Source organism: Tachypleus tridentatus, chromosome 1 (genome assembly GCF_004210375.1).
Source record: "Tachypleus tridentatus isolate NWPU-2018 chromosome 1, ASM421037v1, whole genome shotgun sequence".
NCBI classification, from domain to species: Eukaryota; Metazoa; Arthropoda; class Merostomata; order Xiphosura; family Limulidae; genus Tachypleus; species Tachypleus tridentatus.
Window position 1 is genome coordinate 97,486,922 of NC_134825.1, and position 25,346 is coordinate 97,512,267.

Here is a 25,346-nt window from a genome sequence, read left to right on the forward strand (position 1 = left end):
CACGAAAGTTTTGATAGGTAGGTTAATGAGCTTTCAGTAAGTCTGTGAACAGACGAGATCCCTTTAGTTTAGATATTGAATTCGTAGGTGCGTCTGCTAGCAAAGTAAAAATACACATATTTTTCAAAATTGTGTTTAACATTGTGAAAAATAAAGTACACGGTAGTATCTGATACATGGTTTTAAATAGTATCTAAGTTTAAGAAATTTCGTTTATGTAATAACTTCTAAGTATATTTAAACAAACAATAACTATGTTTCGTTTCAGTGATGACGAGAAACCCACTTGTTGAGAAATTTATATGCAAAAACGGCTCGTTTGGGCTGAGAAAACACTTTACATAGAAGAGCGAACAACGTTTCGACCTTCTTCGGTCATCGTCAGGTTCACATTCCTTGGGACTCAGCACATGAAACAAAACAAAAACTCAACATACTAAGAAACCAAATAAACACAGCCATAAAACTATGCTCACCAGATAAAATTAACGATGAATTAGACAAAATAAAACAATACTTCACCAACATCAATAAGTTTCCTCCACAAACCGTAGAAAACATTATACGCACACACCTACACAGAAAGCAAAATCAACCAACTAAAGTAAATACAGCTCACGAATCAAAAAACCACGAAACCATATACTGCTGTATACCATATATTCCCGACATCAGCAAACAAATAACCAACATTTGGCAAAAATTAGTAACAAAATATGACATTCCAATTAATACCAAATTTATTCAAAACCCGGCAAAAAACTGAGGTCTATACTATGTAAAACTACACTGACAAACACCACACCAACATTATTTATAAAATACAATGTGATAACTGCCACGACTTCTATATTGAGAAACAAGTAGAAAAATGAAAACCAGATTCAAAGAACATAAAAAGTCACCTTCACACGTTTTCGAACACTGCAAGTCAAATAAACACAACATAACCATAGAAAACACTCAAATACTAAATAAAGAAACAAACATAAACAAACGTAAAATTAAAGAAGCCTTACTTATACAACAACTTAAACCCAAAATAAACCAATATAAAGGAACGCCTTTATACCTATATTAATATAATAAATAAAATTATATATTCAAACATCTAATACCGCCCTCTACATTTCGACACACAGTTACACAACCCCTTTCAAACATGTGGTCAGCTTCCGGTCAGTTACCTCTTTCTTTGTGAACCTGACGATGACCGAAGAAGGTCGAAACGTTGTTCGCTCTTCTATGTAAAGTGTTTTCTCAGCCCAAACGAGCCGTTTTTGCATATAAATATGTTTCGTTTCCGTTATTTCACCTAAGGGTGAGGAATTAGTTTTGTTTGCTTGTGTTTTTTAATTTCGCACAAAGCTACTCGAGGGCTATCTGCGCTAGTCGTCCCTAATTTAGCAGTGTAAGACTAGAGGGAAGGCAGCTAGTTATCACCACCCACCACCAACTCTTGGGGTACTTTTTTACCAACGAATAGTGGGATTGACCGTAAACTTATGACGCCCCAACGGCTGAAAGGGCGAGCATGTTTGGCGCGACGGGGATGCGAACTCGCTACCCTCAAATTACGAGTCGTACGTATTCACACGCTTGGCCATGCCGGGCCTGAGGAATTAGTCAAAGGTGAAAAAAAACAACAACATATATATACAGGACAATTAAAATAATTAAACTTCATACAACTATATTACGTTTTAGTGAGGAACTATTCCTAAAAAATAAAATATATCTAACCGCACTTATACTACACATGGGCTAGAAAAAATCCCGCCAGGAACAACAACCTGTAAGCACTACATGTCGCCTATTTATTAATCTATTATACCGCTACTCTTAACCAAATAGGAGTGACTGTCATAGTTGAAACGTTCTCATCATTGAAAATGTGGTGGAAGTTCAGTTGCATATCGCGGCTCAAAACTTCAACTTTCTGGTACTTGACCCAGCATTATAATAATTAAGTCACAAATAAGCTACTGTACGTACACATTTTACATTATTTTACTTTAAAAACAAAACATTTATTATCACTTTACTTAAAATTTAGCACAATCTCTTTCTAATCTAGTGCAATTTACTTCAATGTAAATATCGTATATAATAATGAAGTTAGCTCTTAATTTTACCATCTACATAGAAGAATAATCTAATAGTTCTGTTTGTGTGTGTGTACGTGTGACTGCCATAGCTCCAAGATGAAAAAAATCTAGAAAAGTAAAATTGTGTATCCATACTAAATGGGTTCTGTGGGTTTGATTCTGGGCATTATTATATGCGCGCGTGCGCGTATAACAAAAATCTCTAACCTTTTGTCACTTCTGTATATTCTATCCATTCTGTTATTGAGATTGTTTTGTCGTTGTTTCCGAGTTTGTCACAGAACTTCAAGAAATTTCGTTAACATTTCATAAGTCTTTTCCGTCCTCTCTGTGGTTCTCTAAATTGTCTCCATTGTTAATGAAACAGTTTTTCTTCTGAGCGTGCTCTGCCTATCAGCTGGTTAAAATAGAAAGAACGGTGTCATTGTGTGTTTTTCAAACTGTCTTCGTTGTTCCATAGATTTTACGTTCAACTGTAAAAGCAGACAAATTCGTATACCAGAAAGAGTTTTTAAACTAGTTTTGTCTCTATGTAATGTAATGTTTACCTCAAAACAGTTTTTTTTTAAATAAACAGATGAATAACTAATGAATTCTAAAAATACACGCCTGTTCTTAGAAACAAAGCTGCGTTTAAGGAAATTAATATAAAGAACCAGGTTGGGGAAAGAAACTCTTTCGCTGAGGAAACCAATGTTATTTTAACCTATTTCCCCAAATCAAGTCAGAGATCATACTTGAATATAGAGATTAGCAGATAACAAAAGGGACTAAGAACTATATAAACAAAATAAAATCACAAAATGTATTTATAGGTGATATACAAACAGTGCAAACAAACGCACAGAACTACTACAGATACAACGACATACTAACTCGGAAAAAAGGCGAAATGTGTGTGTGTGTTTTTCGTATAGCAAAGCCACAGAGGGCTATCTGCTCAACCCAGCGAGGGTACTAGCGGGGGTCAAGGTGAAATGATAAGATTCACTTTAATAGGTCGAATAAATAACGTTCCGTGACTTCACAAAATCTTGATTTCCAACTAGTTTTTAACATTGCACTGGCTCATTTAGAAACCTACAGAAGCAATTCTAACCCTTTAAAAAGTCTATAGCAGAATTGGGAAATGCATATTCGTAATTTACACAACTACAATTTTGATACTTTCGAAAGCCTACTTACAACATTGTTTTTTACTTTATTAATAGAAGAATTACAACAGGAAAGTAATTCTTACAACATTGTTTTTTACTTTATTAATAGAAGAATTACAACAGGAAAGTAATATAACAGCATCTCACCAAATTGATTTTTCAAATCAGTTTATATTGTATTTATGTTCTCGAATACAATTACAAAATATTAAGGTACTCGCACAAAATGGCAATTAAAATACTTTAATTTTGATCTCTTGATATTCAACAATAATAAGAAGAATCTGATGGCCATACCAAAAAACTGAATATTGTTCATAAGTTTGTGAAATGTTTGTATACACATCATTATCGTAATAACCATTATTATTGATTGTATTATTGTTTGTATATTAAATATATCTGTGTTATGAAAGAATATTATGTGTGTCAATCTCGATGGCAAATATCAGAAATGTAGTACATGTCGACATTTAATTAACTTCTAAATTCCAGTTAAAATTTCCAGATACTTGCAATGGTAATACGTAATGTACGTAATATAATAAAATGGAGACTTGTCCCGGATAAGTCTACGGATTTACAACGCTAAAATCAGCGGTTCAATTCCCCTCGGTGAGTTCAGCAGATAGCCCGATGTGGCTTTGCTATAAGAGAAACACACACATACATGTCCCGGATAAATTAAAATACTTAAAAATGAACAGTTTAAACACATACTTCCTTTTGGATTTTCCCGCGAGACATACTCATATTTTGTCTTTACTACAGGGTGTTTGGAAAGCCACTGTGCATTTATATATTTATTAACAGACATTTTTCAATATAGAATACAGGAGGTAAATATGAATGACAATTATAAACAATGTTGAAAGTGACCCCGTTGGCATCAATACAGGCCTGGATCCTTCTTATTTTGTTTCTAAACACCGCTATCAGCTGTTGGCTTGAAATATACTGATTAAAATATGATTACAAAACTGCACAGTGACTTTCCGAACACCCTGCAGAAACGTACCTCAAGTTTATTGGCTTTTCCAGAAAATGTATATGTACTTTTCTTTCCGATTTTTTTAGAAACATATCACTCACGCTTTTCCAGAAGATGTGCCTATCATTGAAGCTTTTTTGGAAAAATATATCTCTCCTTTGTGGTTTCCTCAGAACACTTACCTTTTGTTTCAGGCTTTTCCATAAAATTTAGTTCTTTTAGGTTTTCAGAAAATTTACATTTATTTCTATGTATTTCCGAAAAAAATGCCTTTCCTTTTGGGGCTTTTTGAAATAACATTTTTTTTCTGGGCATTCTTTTAGTAAACATTTCTACCTAAGGTGTTTAATGTTATTACTAAATCAATAGAATTAGGTTAATGCTGACATATTTTGTAACCTGAAGCTGTATATAAAAACTAGGTTTTTATTTGAATGGTTTCTAATTTGACATAATATTTGAGAAAGTTATTGTGTAACGTGTAAAATATATAAAGATTTCATATTTTTGATTATTGCAGACGAGCTGACCCAAGAAAAGGAAATGTAAGAGACTAAATTGGACATGACTTTCGAAGAGCTTACTCACTAATAAAAACCATTCTTGCTTTATTGCCTTTTTTTCTATAAATATATAGATGTATATATCATAATCTACGTGTGTCTGTTTTATTTTCAGCAATATGTACGTACATCACTGTATGATAATTTGAAACGAATCTTGTAAGTGTCCTACTCGGAATCGTCTCTTTTAATACTCCTCAAACAAGGTTATGATTTAATTCAGAGATAAATTACAACATAACAAAGTTAACAGGAAACAAAAAAAAAAATTGTTTAAAAGAACAGAGTTGAAATATAATGAAGCTATGACGATAATGTACGCAGAAATAAGTATTAAAAGGATTTGTTTGTGTTATTACCTGCAATAGTCCTAAAAGGTTGTTTTAATACAAAAGTATACTGATGGAGCTGTGATCAAAGCTTTATTTTATTTTACTGTCATCAGATAAATATCAAGTATCTAAATAATGTGTTCTAAATACAAGCAAAAACAGTCTTGTTACTCTTGTCAAATTCTAATTATACTCGAAATTCTATTATTGACGGTGAAACTTTTGTCCTGTATGGTTCACGTGTTAGTGGGAAGACATAACGCTAGAAATCGGTTAAGAAACCTACTACTTGTAAAGCGCAGCCAAATCCTCACAATTAGCAACAAACAAGCTGCTCGTCACGAAAATTTACAAAGTAGTTAAGACTAAAGGAACGGTAGCTAGTCATCACCACCCACCGCCAACTCTTGGGCTACTCTTTTACTGACGAATAGTGGGATTAAAGGTCACTTTATAACGCCCCCACGGCTAAAACGGCGATCATGTTTGGTGTGACGGTGATTGAAGCCTCCGTCTTAGAAAGAGATTTATTAAGCCTTGTAAATAAATAATTTTGTCAACGTTCTTCGTCTTAATTATTGAAGAATTGTATTTTTTATACTTTTTTTTTTCCAAAATAATATTTTGGTAAATTAAATCTTTACAAGAAATATATACTTGTAACAGAAAAAAATCACTGTAGTTAAGCTTATATATTTATAGTTAGTTATCACCATCAGATTCCATCTAGGAACATAGGGCCGCAATCGCTTGCGGATTCTTCAACAAGTATTTAAGTGAGTAGGTTGTTAGCCCACTGCACCGAGCCGTCCCTAATTTAGCAGTGTAAGACTAGAGGAAAGGCAGCTAGTCATCACCACCCACCGCCAACTCTTGGGCTACTCTTTTAACAACGAATAGTGGGATTGGCCGTCACATTATAACGCCCCCACGCCTGGGAGGGCGAGCATGTGTGGCGCGACGCGGGCGCGAACCCGCGAATTACGAGTCGCAGCCTTACGCGCTAGTACATGCCAGGCCATATATTTATAGTACGCAAAATAAATTCTGACATGTAACGTTTTTTTAATTACATACAATCTAGTGATGGTAAAAATGACTTGTGATTGACAAGATGGTAAAAAGTGAAAATTTCCTCATTTTTTACCGTGAATATCTTAGCTCATGTGAGGTTCTAAAGTTATGAAAGCCATAACGTACAAGTAAAACAAAAATGAAGTATCTGTTTGTATTTTTATTGAGAAAAAAATTTTTTGAAGAATTTGAAAAACTTGAAAATTTACAATGAATAAAGGTTCAATCTACTACGAATACAGTGATTATTGATTTGCTTACGATTTTACAAGCTAAAATTAAATATTGGCGTTATTTGGAAGTTAGATTCTGTGGTTTATTTTAACTTTTTTTTTTTTTTTTAGTATAAGGCCTGGCATGGCTAAGTGCGTAAGGCGTGCGACTCGTAATCCGAGGGTCGCGGGTTCGAGCCCGCGTCGCGCTAGACATGCTCGCCCTCCCAGCCGTGGGGGTGTATAATGTGACGGTCAATCCCACTATTCGTTGGTAAAAGAATAGCCCATAAGTTGGCGGTGGGTGGTGATGACTAGCTGCCTTCCCTCTAGTCTTACACTGCTAAATTAGGGACGGCTAGCACAGATAGCCCTCGAGTAGCTTTGTGCGAAATTCCCAAACAAACAAACAAAATGTTTTTTATATTAATTAAACAGGAACCTAGTTATGAAATCGGACAAAATTTCTGCCATCTATAATCTTGAGAGCTAATTTTTTTGTTTGTAGATTAATTATCATAATTTAAAATGTTGATAATAGGTGGAAATTCTGTATTTTTTGTTTGTTTGCTTTTTAATTAAGCACAAAGCTACACAATGAGCTATTTGTGCTCTGCCGACCACGGGCATCAAAACCTGGTTCCTAGCGGTGAGTTCACAGTCAGAAATTAGTTTATTTTACATTTTCAGACTTCGCTGAAGAAGAAAAGTGAATTTCGAACCATGACAATTAAATGTTTATGTTTGTAAACCGTTTTCATCCTTATACGTTGTTTTTTGAATAGTATTATTCATGCAAATTAATTCTATTACATGAAATTATACCTGTAGCATGCAATACTCGTGGTGTTCAACTTATTTTATCGTGTCTAAAATGTTTCTGAGAAGAGAAAATACATTTTACTTTTGTCATTACCCGTCATCTGGTGACTGTAACAGTGGCATGTAATTGATAAGGTGGTAGAGACTAAGAATTAGTAATTTTCGATTTTATGTTCGTTAAATTTGGAAAATTGTAACATGCAAATATGTCCAAAACAGAGATCAGTTGGGAGAAGATGTTCAATAAACTGGGGCATTAATTACACTATGTAACACAAATTTTGTTCCTGGATAGTATGTTATTTTTTAATTGCTTACGTTGTAAAAGTAGAGAAAATGGACATTTTCCCCTTCAAACTTTGCTTTTGTGACTCAGATAGTGATATTTAGAAATTAACCTATTTTCTATGTAAAAACGGGCAAATTTGCTCATTTTCATTTGCGTAAGGTCTGAATAAAACAACACAAGAACCAAGATTTACATGTATTTACACTAAAGTTATACAAAAATGAAGAAAAATGTTTAGAAGTGGGCAGATTTTCGACTTTCACGTATCAGCCCTCAAATATAGTCTCCCATCATGTTTTCGTTATATGCTCCTTGGTTGTGGCGTTCAAACTCTAATATATCTTAGTGGAAGCGTTCGCCCTGCTTCTCTGAGTATGCTCCCATGTTCTCTTTGAATTTATCAAGAGGAGCATCAAGGATACAGACTTTCAAAGACATCCTGCAGCCTATTTTGCCGTAGTTCTTCACCAGAGCCTCATCCAGTTCCACATAATTTTCGGCCTTGTGATTGCCCATGAAGCCCCGAACCACTGTGACAAAGCTGCCCCAAGCTTTTTTCCTTCCTACTGAGATTCTTGAGAAATTCTGTGCACTTTAGGATCTTCTTTACTTGTGGTCCAACGAAGACACCAGCTGTGACCTTTGCTCAGACATCTTAGGGAAGAATCTCGAAGGTACTTGAAGGCTGCAGATTCCTTATCAAAAGTTGTGACAAAATGTTTCGTAAGACCCAATTTTATATGCAATGGGGAGAACAACATCTTCTGGAGGTCCTTAGTGGCTCACACGTGACATTGTGCATCCTCCCCACAGAGAACTCGGTCCATTGTGGTTAGTGCTTCCTGTTGTAGTGCACTGCAGTGTCCCTGCTGTCCCAAAGGCAAAGATAACAGGGAAACTTGGTAAAGACTCCTTGGAGACCCATCGGGAATGCCACAATTTTGAAGTCTTCGATAACCTCCCAGCCATACTCATTATACTTCAAGGCCTCTAGCAAGGTCCTGACGCTGTTGTATTCCTCTTTGAGGTGCACCAAATGAACCAGGGGAAGAGATGTATATTTATTCCCGTTATGGAGCAGCACAGCTTTGAGGCTTCTTGATGATCTATCAACGAAGAAGCGCCACTCGTTTGAGTTACAAGCAATTCCAATTGCCTCGCACAGACAGGATATATTGTGACAGAAGCAGAGCCTATCTTGACGAGTGAAGAAGCTTGAGAAATGTTGGTGACGCTACCTTTGGCTTGCGACTTGCACACTTTCATCTAATAAATCCCACTCCTTGAGCCTAGATGTCAAAAACTCGGCATTCGACTTTGTTATACCAAGATCTCTGATCAAGTCATTGTGGTCAATTTTGGTTGGGGTAGTACGAGTTTCTCTTACAAGCTACACCTCTGAAATTGTAATCTGGATCTTTAACGTCTACCTTCATTTTTGATTTGTTGCTCTCTTCAGAAAATAGCTGCTTTCTCTCTGGCAGAGTGCGTACAGGGAGCTCAGGGCAGTGTGGCGCTAGGGCGATGGATAATGGAAAGTCCAGATACATGATAGCAGATGCATTCTTGCCAGCTACATGTTTTGAAGGATCCACCAAGCAGAAGTAGCAATTGCTTAAGTGGTCAGTGGGTTCACGCCAAATTCTTGGAATAGCAAACTCATGGCTCTCTTTTTCCCTCTGTACCATCCAGTAAAAGAGCGAAATATAATTATTATTAAGAATAAATTTATTTCATCCACAACTAATATGTAAGAAGTTCATGCAAAATATTTTGTGTGATATTTTTCTATACTTTTGGAAATTAAAAAAATAAATTAAAAGATATTTAAATTTTAAAAGGTATAAAATTTGTATAATATAAAATCTTACTATTCAAGCAAGTAAAAATTGTCTGCCTTAACTTATAGAGTTTTTTGCAGTGCTCGCTGGTAAAATGAGATGCTCTTGTCTTGTTAAATTGGCTACATACATTGCAAAATGCGTCTGAAGTATGCTTGCAGCTTCTTGATGCCATCTCTGATAAAATTAGATAGGTCTATGTGTTAACTTAGGCAGCTAGAACTGAACTGAAGTGGTGAGCCCCTGTATATATATATTACCATGGAAAGTTTTAGAAAATTCTAAAAGGTTGTTGAAAATCCTCGCAAGTTTTACAACAATCTGGAATATCTTTGTAAGTTCTACAACATTCTTGAAAGTTCTTCAAATTTCTTGTATGGTTGATAAAATTCTCTATCAGCTACTCAGCACTGAATCTACCTGGAATGTTCTGGAAAATGGGTAAATTTGAAAGTTTCATTATTCAGGTAACAAAAGCAAAGTTTGATAAAAAAAAAAAAAAAGGTCTTTTCTATTTACTTTAGAAACAAGCAATTGGGAAATAACACTTTCTGCCCAGGAAGAAGAAAAAGTAAACATTTTGTTACATAGTGTTATTGATTCGAAGCTTTCGTTTCCAAAAAATAAGGTGTATGTATTGGCCTTATTACATAATATATTGAAGTTATAATTTATGGTAAATCATTAGTGTCTCTTAGAATTACACACCACATTTTCGTGTTACATGTTTACAGTATGATAACTGAAAAAGTGAAATCCTTAAGACACACGTCTAGGTTGTAGTAGTACCAAATATTATGTTTTTCTTTCCTTGATGTAACATATAATTTGTAAGTTTAATGCTGTTGGTAGTACTACTACTACTAGTAAGTACAGGACAGTTAAAAGTGAAAAACACTTTATTCTGACAGCCTTTATTTATTATTATACTATAAGAATTATATGTCATATTCTTTACAGTACACAATGGCTCCCATAATTATGGATCTCTCCTAATGCTATATATATTAAAATTTGACCAGTCTGCTATATGTTGATGTATGTTAAGTAACTATGTAGAATTTGTATATGTACCTACAAAACAGCCACTTGATTTTTCAAACAAACATTATTATGGGATGTTTTAACTGAATTTTTACTTTTACCTGTTTATGATTTTTTTTAATATTGACACATTCTGAAAGCAGAACACCAGATTAATACAAGGAAAATATCAGCTTAAAAAAACATTTTATTCAACATGATTTACACAAGTTACATCCAGCTAATTTTTGCTGTATAGTAGTTGTTATATTACAGGAAGTGGCACAGTTTTATGGATGATAAACATTTAATGAAAATATAAATTAAATAGTCAAAAAGGTATTTGCTGAATAGTAAAATTTGCTGCTCTTTCAAGAAGCAAATGAATATAAGAACTTGACCATGTGCCAAGAATATTGCAAATATTTGTACCATGTTAGTAATGAACATAAAAATGTTAACCCAAGTTGCCACTTAATACATAAACAGTTATGAGAAAATGTGGTTTAGAGATTGGAGAAAGTTCTTCCTAAAAAATATACAACCTTTTCATACTGTGCTTATTTTCTCTGTGAAAACTAAAAGTTACTTTAATTATAAATTTATGAGATATTTAATTTGAAATCATTACAGACTCAATCCAAAAGTATCCACTTTCATTTTGGGAAAGGAAAATTGAAAATAATAATTATACTGTTGATTTTGACAGGACATTTAGTAACATGATAATTCCAGAAAACATTATGACACAGTAATGTAACTGAATGAAATGTACCAATTATAAAATCAAAGTCAAAGCTAGTTGGAAAAAATACTGTTATTCAAAGGTGCATTGTGGGCTGAACAACTTTTTGATCATGATTTTTTGGGGGAATAAACGTTTACATAAGAATGTGTTAGTTAACTGTTGAGAAAAATTTTAATATCATGTCCTTGAGAAAATACAATGTATTTACATTTAAATAATGAGAACATTTGCTTTAGACATTTTACTTGGTATAGATGATTGATATTTTATAACCTTAATCTACAAGATTAAAAAAATGCAATTGCATAAAGATATTTTAACTTTATTATCTATTATTTATTGTATGCAATAAAATTATAAACTTTGTTGATGGATATTACAAAGTATGAATTATAGGACTTTCCATAAAACATAATTCAATAATGCAGCCTTCTCATAATGATCAGATATAAGCCTTTCTTTACCGTTCCTCAGAAGTTCTAAATCTGTCTTCGCATTTTGTTTACCATTAATGTATTGAATGAAATCCTTAATTTAGCGTGGTAAATATATCAGTGATAAAGGCTGGCTGCAAGGAAACATACTTATCTACATAAGAAAGAGTCTTGAGCAAAAAAAAAAGTATTTTATTATGCTTTCAAAATTTCTGAATTCATCTTTTTCTGGCAGAAATATCAGCTTAGTTTAGTATTTATATTCTGATGATAATTTTTAAGAACAGGAGAAATGTTAGATGTGGCTCATTTATTGTTAAGCTGTTGATGTACAATATGTTTGTTTACAGATCAAGCATCACACTCTTGTTCTGTTAAAGATGGCTTGGCAAAAGACACTGGCTACCCAGAAAAAAGGAGAATACCTTTGTTTGAACCAGCAGTTTTTGCAATAGTTTGTATATTACTATTCATGCAGAGATTGTAATTTTAGTTGCAGTACTTTTTTGTATGTATTTTAAACTTGAGAATCTAGTGTTCGTGTTCAGATTCAGATATAATATATTACTGATAGGTTTAAATTTAAAAATTGGTTTGAAATATTTAATTTAGAATGGCCGTAACTAAAGAGTTCCTGATTTTCTAAGTTATAAATTAATTACTTGTGTCTGTTAACCAGCTTTACATTCTGCAGAAACTGTATTATAGAAAGAAAAAGAAAATGCACAAAGAGATGATTCCAGTTCTGTAACATAAGCCATGGGAACAAGGCAAAACCTAATTAGGGTCAAAAACAGAAGTCGAAGGAGCTCAACTTGTCTTCAAGCTCTGTAAATAAACTTGTATTATTTATTTTATGATACTTATTAAAATTATGAGAAAATTAATCATCTGTTTCTTAATTGATTTCTGAGAATAAAACTGAAAACACTTTGAATAATCATTACCTAATCCATATCATAGAATAAATATTTACTATAGCTTAATTCATATTAAGGTAGGACCAAACTGATTACATCCAAAATTTGATTGTCTCCAAGCTAATGTAAGAAATTATAGGTTTGATAATTTTTGATAGAATCTTGCCAACAGTGTCTAATAATTATCTAAATGGCTTACCAATTCATGAATTTTGAATTTCAAAATAGATACCATTTTCAGATATTTCAGACAATTTGTAAGGAAATAATATACTAGAATTAACAAATCAGCACAATTTATTGACTAGATCCAATCACACACAAAATGAAATGTAAAGTCGCTAACTAGACATACCAAAATGATGCCTTTTCAATGTATCCCACAGCTACTATGGTTTTGTCAATCAGAACAATGAATAACTTCAAGGAAGAAGCTGATGCTCTTATGATCTTCCATGCTGTTGAAGCTGCAAGTAATTTCCCAAGTTCATCTTTATTCAACTGACACTAATGTTCTGTTGTTGGCCCTCTACAGAACAACATCACTTGATCCCAATACTTTCTTAATCACTTAAACAATGCAGCATCTTCATAACTTGGTGAAGAAAAGGCATCAGCTGGCATACTTTGACTGGAAATGGAAGAAATCTTGTTTCTCTGCCTAGATGAATGCAAACATTTCTGCCATCTATGCAACATCAGGCCTAGGCAATCCTTCCAAGAGGTATGTAACTTTTTTGTCCTAAGGATATCAAATTTGTTATTAAGGAACTATTCAAACAAATGAAAGCCAACCAAGGAGTGAAAAAATTGCCACCTACTCCAAGAGTCTTGCTGCAACATGTTGTTCTCATGCAATGAAATTTGTATGACAACAAGATTTCATCTTGTATTCAGAAGATCCTCTAAAATTGGGATAGCAATGATGAGACAGACTTTTCCCAGTTTTATCAAATAATGTGCTAGCTGTAGATTATGCCACAGAAGATTTACCACATGATTTAAAAAAAACAATAAATTCTTGCCTACAAAATTAATACAATTGTATAATGTAATGGATTTATAAATTTTTTTCTCTTGGTTGCTTTTAACATTTATGAGATTTGTAGGTACAGAGCACACCAATCTGAAAAGGGAATAAAACACTACTGTACTAGATTATAATTAAACTTAATCAATTATTATGAACACAATAGAATTATACTGACATCCCATTATGTCTTTATTACTCCAGTTAATAAAATTCTCCTACCATTGTCATTATTTGTTTTCATATAAAGGACAGAATATTTTTATGTTATATAAAAGAAATTAAATCATATGAAGAACCTAGTATGTGATAAAACAAACAACTTTACAGTCTGAAAGTATCTTGATATTTCTCAAAAGCAACTACAGTGAAAATGGTGGCAATTTTGAAAATCAAAATTAACATCCTTAATGTAAATACAAAAACTGACAACAATAATTTTCTTATTTGGTGATATTTTTAAATAATTTCAAATGCCATTCTGAAGAATTTATCCTAAATTTTTCAATTTTTCATTTGCTGGCACATTAGTAGTTCGAAATTATCCTGGTCCAGATTGTTTGTTTTTTTGTATGGATTATATCTTTTCTTTCACTCAATTTTTATATTTTGATGTTTCAAGTGTGTGGCCAAAAGTCATCAAGATTTCAATAGCAAGATTCTGTAAAGAAAAATTCTTATTAAACTTTTAATTCTTGGTGAATAAAACTTAAAATATTATATATTTCAGCAACCAATTACACATACAAATATTGTGTACTGAAATACAGATGTTAACACTTTTACACTTAAAATGTATTTTTGATAGCTATCCACCCCCTGTCATATAAAGCTTTCTCAATTAGTCTTTACCCTTTTAGCATTGCCAGAAAAAAAACAAAAACATTTTCTTGATCAGTGTACCTAGTTTATGTATCAATTTCATGCTTTTTCTTAACATGTGCATATCATGTGTGAATATTCTTCACTGGTACTGGCACAGCTATCTATGTCAATTATTTCTCCTCAATCTTCATGTTCAAAAATTGGCTGGTTCTGATAGAACTTGCCTTGAGGGGTATGGGTGGGAAGTACCTAAGGAAAATATATTTTGGTGTTAGAAAAATAGCTTTGGAAATGGTATTATCTCCACTATGTAAAGGTAGAAGGGCTAGCTTAGGTTCACAACAGGGTAACTATGTCTAATTGCTCCTATTGTAATGCTTAGAGTATTAGAAATAAAGTGATGAATACAAAGCAGTTGTGGAAACTTGAGGATTTTGATATTATGAGTATCACTGAGACTGAGTTAACTTTGAACAACTTTAATGAAGGAAATTTGTTTGAAATTCCAAACTACAGATTATTTATTTGAGATAGAAACTAGAAAAAAGTGGGAGTAGTAGCTTTATTTGTGATGAGTGAACTGCATCCTGTTGAGTTAGAGCATATTAAAGATAACAGTAATAATGTTGAGTCATCTTTGGTTAGTGTTAATGGATATCAATGAAAAGTCTCGTAACTGGTATTTATTTAAAACTACCTGGTCAGAATGTGGAAATTAATGAGAAACTTTACAATAAGATTAGAATGGTAGCTGAAAAAGATGTTATTATAGGGGATTTTAATTTCAGGAGTACTGACTGGGATAATTTTGCATCTGACAGTGAGAGGGATAGGCTTTTGGAAATTGTTCAGGATACTTTTGTACACCAATTGGTGAAAGAACCTAGAAAAAAGAATCAATATTAGATTTAATATTAACTTCCAATGTCAATAAGATAGAATTGTGATTGGTGAACATTTAAGTACATGCAGCTTTAGAACTATTTAGTTTGGAATGTTACAATGTGTATAATTGAAGAATAACAGTACCCCAATTCCAAATTTTGGGAAAGTTAATTCTGATGGAATGAAACCCGATGTGGCTTCTGTAAATTTGGTTAAAGAGTTGGGAAGGGATCTTGAACAGATGTGGGAAGCACTTAGCAAAAAAAACAAACTGATATACATTTTATATACATAAAATAAAGGACAAAGCCAGTGTTGATTAGTAACGGTTTAGAGATTATATTAGGGGTAAACATAATAAACTCAATTAATTTAAACTTACTGGGAATAATAATGAATTGGAGTACTATTTGAAATTAAGCAAGCTGGTTAAAAGAAAAAAGACAAAAGGACAAAAGTTATATATAAAAAAAGGTTGGTTAAAAGAGTTAAGTTAAACAATAAGGAATTATTTAGGACATTTCAAAAACTTCATATCTCATAAATATGGTGCTCTACTAACGTAGAATGTTTAAAAATTGTTAATGTTCTGTTGTCCATACTCTTCATATTATTTTAGTTTTGGAACCTTTCAATGCTTTTGTCCTATAATACTTGTGTTTACATATTTAATGGTTAAGAATGTCAAAAACTGCCAACTTTTTCTTTCAGCATCACACCTACCTACAATGTAAGAGAGGTTTTGTATACTTATTTTTTAACAGACAAAGAAGTACTTACTTTTAAATAAATTATAGGCTGATTATAAAATTGGAATTAAACTGTCATGTTTATCCATAAATAAAAAAATGGGGTACCCCCTGTGAATGTGACTGGCATAATTCCAAGAGGAAGGAACCTAGAAACTTGAAATTTTGCACATATAAAGTGGACCCTGAAGGTGTGCAACTTGTATATTATTATTTATTATAGTGAACATCTTTTTCTGAAGTAAGGAAGTAAAAACTACATACTAAATCAGATGTAACTCCTACAGCTCAAAGGCAAAGAACCTAGAAATCTGAAATTTTATACAAATACTAAGTAAACATTGAGGGTGTGCACTGGGTTATTATTATTATTTATCTATATCTATGCAAAGATGTATCTTTTTGAGCATCACGGTAGTGAAAAACCACATAGAAAAGAAGTGTGAATACCATAGCTCCAACAGCAAAGAAAGTATAAACCTAAAATTCTTCACCCATCATAAGTAGACATTGAGAGTGTACACTGGGGTATCATTATTTTTCCATGTATGTTCATGCATCTTTTTAAAGATAAACCACGTAGTAACGAAACATGACTGCCATAGCTTCAAGAGAAAAGAATCTAGAAATGTAAATAAGTATAAAAAGTCTGTACAAAAATCTAAGAAGCACATGAAAGAAAGCATATGGGTTACATTTTTAGATTTTTAATAAAAACCCATAAACCGTAACTAAAAGTTTATTTGTATACACTCTTAACTTGAATTTTCATTTGATTGCATATAAATAGACATCTGCCAAAAATCAACTACTTACTACAGAAAATAATTGTTTTAACCACAGGAAATTGACTTTTCAACTAATTTCTTCTATATTTTCGTTATTATTTAAACAAAATAGTATATGCAATTAAAAGGTAGACTTAAAACAAAATTCTGGGCACTTGGTTGGTCTCAAAAGTAAATTCAAATTAGAAATTAAAGGAATTTTTTAAGTTGCAATAAGAACTACCATACCACATATTTTAGTTGTTTCAAACTGTGGTGTTTGAAATTGTGTTTTAGATATCTTACTTTAGTGTGGAGGCCCGACATGGCCAAGCGTGTTACGGCGTGCGTCTCATAATCTGAGGGTAGCAGGTTCGCATCCCCATCACGCCAAACATGCTTGCCCTTTCAGCCGTGGGGATGTTATAATGTGACGGTCAATCCCACTATTCATTGGTAAAAGAGTAGCCCAAGAGTTGGCAGTGGGTGGTGATGACTAGCTGCCTTCCCTCTAGTCTTACACTACTAAATTATGGATGGCTAGCACAGATAGCCCTCGAGTAGCTTTGTGCAAAATTAAAACAAACAAACAAACAAACAGTTCCCTCAAATCTAGAGTGATTTGGCAGAAGTCTCTAGATAGTGTTAAACAAAGAGCTTCTTTTTCAAATTCTGAATATATTCAACTCAAGCAGCAACTGTCTGGTTTGTCTGTTCATGTACTCAAAGGAAACAATGCACTATGACAAAGTAAGACACAAGCAATATGCAGAAAAAGATAGACAGAAATATCAAAAGGGCATTACAATGAAAGATGGCCATTTTTTATCATACAGTAAGAGTGATGGACGAGTGTGGAACACACAAGCTGTCAAACTAGACGCTAGGCATTTTGTACAAAGAAACAAGTCACAAAGTTGTAGCAAGGAGGTCATCTACAGTAATGAGAATACTGTCCAGTTAATTTCAGCTGAGATTGTATTCACGGCTGATCTTCTGCAGCAAATCGATACAAGGAGAATTTTCTCTGTGAGAGAAATTTCTGACCTGCAAAACAATATAATGGTAGATCATGATGTTTAGCACAAATAACGATCCCATTATTAGTTGATGGAAAAAGTTAAAAAAGAATATGCTGAATATTTCTGCTACTGAGGCCAGAGGTAGAAAACCAGTAGACATACATTCTACAAAGATCGGACGTTCAACCATGAACAATGCAGTAGAGGAGAGACATTCTTGGAGAGGTTACAACAATATTTCATTATTGCAGAATCATTTGAAAAGTCATCTTGCAACTCAGTAAGGATCATCCTTGGTTTTTCAGTAGAATCTTTACTGGTTCTGCTGAAGAATGCAAGAATAAAAAAGACATAGGATAAACACATCAGATATTCATAACTGATCTGAAATCCTTTAATAGAGAGGGCCAATTTTAAGCTAATGAACAGATCAACAATAAAGATATTTAGATAGAGTGCATGTATAAGAGATAGATAATCACCCTTTTACAGTTTCAGCAAGATACTTGTGAAGGAAACTGGCTTCTTTACCTTACAGCAATATAGAACTTTTCTGTCTACTTTTCAGCTACAACTGATTTGTTTACATATATAATTTCCCAGAATACATTGTATATATGCATGACCTCTAGAGATCAGACCCACAAAACTAGTACTGCTGTGGCAGTGATGGTGGACAATGAACAATTTCAAGAGAGAATCAATGTCAATAACCTAGAGAAAGAAGATACTCTTATGATTTTCCATGCTCTTGAAGCTGCAAGTAAAGTTCTCCAAATTCATTTTTATTCACATGACACTGATATTTTGTCGTTGGCCTTGCACAGAACAACATCATTTAGGCCTAATACTTTCTTAATCACTGGAATAAATCAACATCATCAGACTGTATCTGGTCTTTGAAAAACTTAATGAAGAAATGATGTTTGCTTTGATCAGCTAGGACATTCTGAATGGTTATTATATGAAAAAGCTTGTTTCTCTGCCTGCATGAATGCAGAGAGGTCTGGCATCCATGCAGTATAAATCCTTCATAGGAGATGAATCTTCTAAACAAGTGTGTGATAATTGTGAAAAATTCTTATATAATTTTTTTTGTTTTAAGGGTGTCAGTTTTCTGAGAGCAAAGGATTTACAATAGTATTTATTCAAATAACTGAAAACAGAACAAGGTGTGAAAAAAATTGCCACCAACTCTAAGAGTCTGACCACAACATATCTGTAGTGCTCAGCATTGATATTTATCAGGCAACAATATCTTTTCTTGCATACAGAAGATCCATATCCTTTGTAATTGGGATGGCAACAGTGAGACAATAGACTTTTCTCAGTATTATCAAATTATGTGCTAGATCTGGATTGTATGCTACAGAATATTTACCTTATGATTAAAAAAAACTCTTGCCTACAAAATTAATACACTTGTATAATATAATGAATTAATAAATAATTTTTTTCTGGCCTATGTTTTGCTAACAACAATCTCTGAAATGTTGACCGATCATGATAAAACAGTATCTTAGAGGATAGAATTATTTATTTTCATATGAAGGACAAAATATTTGTTTCATGCTACATAAAAAAATTAAATCATAAGAAGACACTAGTGTGTGATAAAAAGCACAACCTTATAATCTAAAAATATCCTGATATTGCCCCAAAACAGCAAAACTTTAGTGATAATGGTGGTTATTTTGAAAATCAAAATTAGGACCCTTAATGTAGATAGAAAACAATAATTTTCTGATTCATTGATCTTTTTAAATCATTTTAATTGCCATTCTGAAGAATGTACCTAAAATTTTTCATTTTGAAATATGCCGTTATACTAGTAATTCAAAACTCATCTGTTACAGATTTGTTTTATGTCTAGAACAGCTCTTTTTTTTTTCTTTTTTTTTACGCTTTTCCCAAGCGCGTAAGGCGTGCGACTCGTAATCCGAGGGTCGCGGGTTCGCGCCCGCGTCGCGCTAAACATGCTCGCCCTCTCAGCCGTGGGGGTGTATAATGTTACGATCAATCCCACTATTCGTTGGTAAAAGAGTAGCCCAAGAGTTGGCGGTGGGTGGTGATGACTAGCTGCCTTCCCTCTAGTCTTACACTACTAAATTAGGGACGGCTAGCACAGATAGCCCTCGAGTAGCTTTGTGCGAAATTCCAAAACCAAACATTTTTTTTGTAAGGTCATTTCATAAGGTATTTGAAATGCTTGACGTAAAGTCAGCAAGATCTCAACAGTAAGATTCTGTAAAGAAATATTCTTATTAAACTTTTGAATCTTGAGTAACAAAACTTGAAGCTTTTACATACACTGCTGGCCAAAATCTTAAGGCCAATAAACATAAAGAAAAAATATGCATTTTGCATTGTTAGACTCGACCACTTATTTGAGTAGAGCTTCGAAAGATGAAAATAAGAAAAGGGAAAATAAAAAAAAAACCTTTTAGCATTTAATAAGGAAAATGTGAACACTATAAAATTAGCCTAAATACTAGCTAAAAAAGTTTTTTATTTTTATTTTCCCTTTTCTTATTTTCGTCTTTCGAAGTTCTACTCACACAAGTGGTTAAGTCTAACAACGCAAAATGCATATTTTTTTTTATGTTCATTCACCTTAACATTTTGGCCAGCAGTGTATAACGAACGAAATATGATAATAAAATTCTAGGTTATATCCGGAAGACTAAAACGTTTTTCTATTTTCACGTGCACGAATAAATTACACCCAGTATTATTAAACTAAGTAAAAAAATGTTTCTAGCTTTCAAAACTTAACGAAAATTTGTATAAAAGTTTTATAAACTTTGCTGTTGTTTTGAATTAAGCATAAAGCTACTCAATGGGCTATCTGTGCTCTACCCACCACCGGTATCAAAACCCGGTTTTTAGCGTTGTAAGTCCTCAGACATACCGCTGAGCCATTGAGGGCTATAAACTTTGCAATAAGAATCATCAATTCTTATTTTATTATTTGTAGAATTTCTTTAATACAAAAATATCTTTCACTATATTAAAGTACGACAATCCTATGATATTTCTAATTCATTACATGTACAGAACGATAACATGAAGGAATGCATTTTCTTCTATTGGAAAACAAGAAACTATATAAATGATATGAACATTCAAGTATGTCAGTAATTTGTTTTTGTACTACATTGAACAGGTTACAAGAAGACAATGAAGAGAACTACTATGAAAGTTTATGGCTAATGTGAAGTGTGTGAACAACTGTAAATTTAGTTTACATATCGCTGAAACTACAGGTTGTCCCAAAAATCAGAACCCAGAAAGAAATGAGACTCTTACCATTATCTTACTGAATGTGTCGTCACTGTTAGCCAGGACACAGGCGTAACGCTGGACATTTGGGAGATCCTAAAGATAAAATGCTAATTTTCTGCGCGAAACTTTTATTTTATCAAGTTACAAACTTATTTTGACAAAATGCTTCATGTGCATGGATATACTATAATTTTCAAGTGTAAAACATCTACTGTCTTATCGTTTGAAATAAATATGAGGCTATATCAAAATGTTTAAGAACCATTATTTTTGAACCAAGGAAGTCAGAATTCATCAAAAAATAAATTTCATAAATTACGCTTTAAAAAGGAAAACAAATTAAATTAATATAGATGTTATTACATTAAAAACATTAAACAGAACGCCAAGATTTTTCAAATGACTAGTACTAAACTATAAAATTACTCTTAACTATTAAATTTCATAATATAACGAATAGGGTTTGTTTTTATTATTGTGAATGTGGCACAAAAGGTAATAAAACACCCATGGAAAACAAATATAAAAAATATCTCTCTAAAATGAAAATAAAGATTCCAATAAGAAAACTAAAAAATAAATTGGACTCGCTGTTTAACTCTTTTATTTTAGGTGATAAAATTTTCGGAAATTTTGTGTATTTTCTTCGCAAGCAATTAACTGAACTTAAGTGATTTTTATTTCCACTTCCTGTTTCTTGACTTTTTTGTACTTCGTTTCAAAAAAGTTTTAAATTTCACGTTCTTTTCGATAAATGACACAAAAGTTTTTATAGATAGGTTAAAGAGCTTTTGTTAAGTCTACAAACGGATGAAGTTTCTTTGTAAAGTAAAATAAAAATACACATATTTTTTTCAAAAGTGTGTTGTAACATTGTGAAAAATTAAGTACATATTTGTATCTGATAATATGTTTTAAATAATATCAAAGTTTAAGAACTTTCATTTATGATATAACTTCTAAATATACTTAAACGTATAAAACTAGCACAAACAGTATCTATGTTTCGTCTCCATTCTTTCATTTAGGGGTGAAAAAAACTCAAAACATAAAAACAAAAAGATAATTTAAACGATATAATCTTATGCAATTATGCAACAATTTAGAAACAAGCTATCCTTAAAAACATAGAATACATATTAAGGGGTGGGTAGATAATGTTTTAGTTGTAAGGCCTGTAATATATGTTATCCATATTTCCCATCTGAACAGCACTTATACAACATATCGGCCGAAGGAAATTCCGCAAGAGACCGCAACCTGTAAGCAATACGCGTCATCTATTGATTAACTTGTTATTAAGTTACTCTTAATTAAATAGGAGTGACTCACAATTAAAATATACGCATCGTTGAAAATTAGTATTGTAATAATTAAGTCACAAACAAGCTATTTTACTTATATATTATTTTACTTTAAAAACCAAATATTTTTATCACTTGACTTTAAATTTAGCACAGTCTGTTTCTAATCTAGTTCAAATTATTTCCATGTAAATATCTGATATGGTAAAGAAATTAGCCCTTAATCTTACCATCGACATAGAAGCATCATTTAATAGTTTAGAGACAAACAAGAGAAAAGAAAATATAATAAAATTTTATCTTATACTCAATACTTAAATCTTTCATTCTCTTATTAAAAACACAGAAGTCCCTTTTAAGGAACAGACTTTCGTAAATCTGCATGTATGCATATGTGTGACTGCCATGGCTTTAAGAGGAAAGAACCTAGAAAGCTAAAAATTCTGCAGCCACACATAGTAGATCCTGAGGGTTTGCACTTGTGCATTGTTATCTGTGAGCGTGCTCATTTAACAAATGTTTACAAAAACAAACCGAAATATCTGACCTTTTTCTTCAATTCTGTACATTTTAATTAACCCGTTACCTAGATTGTTTTTTTCGTCGTTTCCTAGTTTGTCACAAAACCTCAAAAACTTTGCAAGCATTTCTTAAGTCTTTTTTTTCATCCTCTATGTCTCCATCGCTGCTGAACTAGTTTTTCTTCTGGATCTGCTCTGTGTGTCAGCTGGTGAAAATAAAAAGAACACAGTTATTGTGTGTACTTCAAACAGAATTCGTTGTTTTATTGATTTTACGTTCAACTATAAAAGAATCAAAATTCATATACCAGAAAAAGTTATTAAAATAATTTTGCCTCTAGTTTTAAAGTAAATTGTAACATACTTTTATTGTTCTTTTTCCATTGTGTAGAGTAATGTTCCCTCAAAAACGTTTTTTTTACATATATAAACAATGTGTGTGTATTTTTTTCTCATAGCAAAGCTACATCAAGCTATCTGCCGTGACCACAGAGGGGAATCGAACTCCTGATTTTAGCGTTGTAAATCCGTAGACTAACCGCTGTACCACTAGGGACAAATATAAACAGATGAATATCTAATGATTTCTAAAAACATGTCTCTTCTTAGAATCAGGCTCAAGAAAGAAATTCTTTCGCAGAAGAAACCAGACTTAATGAGGGAAGCTAACAAAACCATATGAAAAGAAGTGGCTCCTTGTATTATAAATATAATTCACAGACAGACAAACACACACGTGTGTGCTTGCGCATGCGTAGGTGCATGTATCTGTGACTGCCATAGCTCCAAGAGAAACGAACCTAAAAATCTGAAACATTGCAGCCATACTATGTGGACCTTGAGGGTGTACTCCTTGATGTTAATACTCTTCTACGTACATGCGCTCATGTGCATCATCTTTTTATGCGAAAAACCATACTTCACGATGCTTTTATATATGTTAGACAACGTAATGTATTGTGACATAAACGAGGTCTAATACTGTTGGTCTGTGTGATAAAAGTATGAAATTAAAAATTGAAACTACAAAATTCGAAAATAGATTTTTGAATTTTCTGATTTAGAGTCTCCGTTGATTAGAGACAGAGTACCTACTACTAGTACAGCTTAAACCTAATATTCCAAGCGATGCCGGGTATTTTTGCTAGTATATAAATAACATTATAGTTTATCTCAGAGTTAATAAATATCTTCTATGTTAATCCTTGCTGCAGAAACGATAGGTTTGTTTCATAGACGTTACGAGCAAAGATACACAATGATATATTTGTGCTGCGTTCACCATTGTTATCGAAACTTGGTTTTTAGTGTTATAAGTCTTCAGAAGTATAGTTGATAGAGTGATATAAATTTAAGATAGAAATAACGTTAGAACCTTTATTTTGTGGTATATTTTTGTTTTATTAATAGAAGAATTACAACAGTATCTCACTAAACCGATTTTTCAAATCACTTTATTTTATATTTTCTTTCTCGAACACAATTACAAAATATTAACGAACTCACACAAAATGGCGAGCCCCCCGCTAGTACAGAGGTAAGTTTACGAATTTACAACGCTAAAATGAGGGGTTCAATTCCTCTCGGTGGGCTCGGCAAATAGCCCGATGTGGCTTTGCTAAAAGGAAAACACACACAAAATGGCGATTAAAAGATTTTAGTTTAACTTTGTACTCTTGATATTCAATGATAATAATAAGAATCTGGTCAAATAATGGATATTTGTTCACGTGTTTTACTGCATGAGTAATAAAAAAAACCCAAGCTAAACCATACAAGTCAGGAAAGAATTAGATCAGCTATGAATACATTTATTTAAAGTAAACATTTGGTAAAAAGCTGCCCAGAAGTTCTAATCGTAATGTACAATCTGGTGCAACACGTCACAGTTTAATAACAACCAAATACTAATTTTTATATCCCCGTCGCGCCAAACATGCTCGCCCTTTTAGCCGTGGGGGCGTTATAATGTGACGGTCAATCCAACTAATAGTTGGTAAAAGAGTGGCCCAAGAGTTGGCGGTGGGTAGTGATGACTAGCTGCCTTCCCTCTAGTCTTACACTGCTAAATTAGGGTCGGCTAGCATAGATAGCCCTCGAGTAACTTTGTGCGAAATTCAAAAATAAACAAACAAACAAACAATTTTTCTATACAAACCTGCGAACAAATGAACCATTATGGATGAAACATTAACGGAAACTTTATGCGTCATATCTATATTTTATTTTGTAACTATGTTTGCTTGTTTTTTGAATTTCGCGCAAAGCTACACGAGGGCTATCTGCTCTAGCCGTCCCTAAATTAGCAGTGTAAGACTAGAGGAAAAACAACAGGTCATCACCACACACCGCTAACTCTTGGGCTAATATTTTACCAACGAATAATGGGATTGACCGTAACATTATAACGCCCCCATAGCTGAAAAGGCGAGCATGTTTGGACC

General features: G+C 32.9%; 1 protein-coding gene and 1 long non-coding RNA gene across 7 annotated transcripts in view; both read left to right on the forward strand.

The window, feature by feature from the left end:
• Positions 1-4,909, forward strand: part of LOC143252639 (uncharacterized) — a 37,614-nt gene extending 32,705 nt beyond the window's left edge. Inside the window, exon 2 of the transcript XR_013029203.1 lies at positions 4,777-4,909. The gene's annotated coding sequence lies outside the window, so the exon portion shown is untranslated. The remainder of the gene's footprint in view (positions 1-4,776) is intronic.
• A 4,509-nt stretch (positions 4,910-9,418) lies between these two features.
• On the forward strand, positions 9,419-21,596 carry LOC143256560 (uncharacterized). 6 transcript variants are annotated; one of them, XR_013031406.1, is made up of 5 exons: positions 9,427-9,830; positions 11,945-12,048; positions 12,289-12,424; positions 12,901-13,238; positions 20,959-21,596. It is a non-coding gene; the product is annotated as an uncharacterized LOC143256560 (long non-coding RNA). The 6 variants fall into 6 exon arrangements; XR_013031413.1 differs by lacking the exon at positions 20,959-21,596 and having other exon boundaries at positions 9,419-9,856; positions 12,901-16,585; XR_013031414.1 differs by lacking the exon at positions 20,959-21,596 and having other exon boundaries at positions 9,420-9,856; positions 12,303-12,424; positions 12,901-16,585.
• Positions 21,597-25,346: the final 3,750 nt, after the last annotated feature.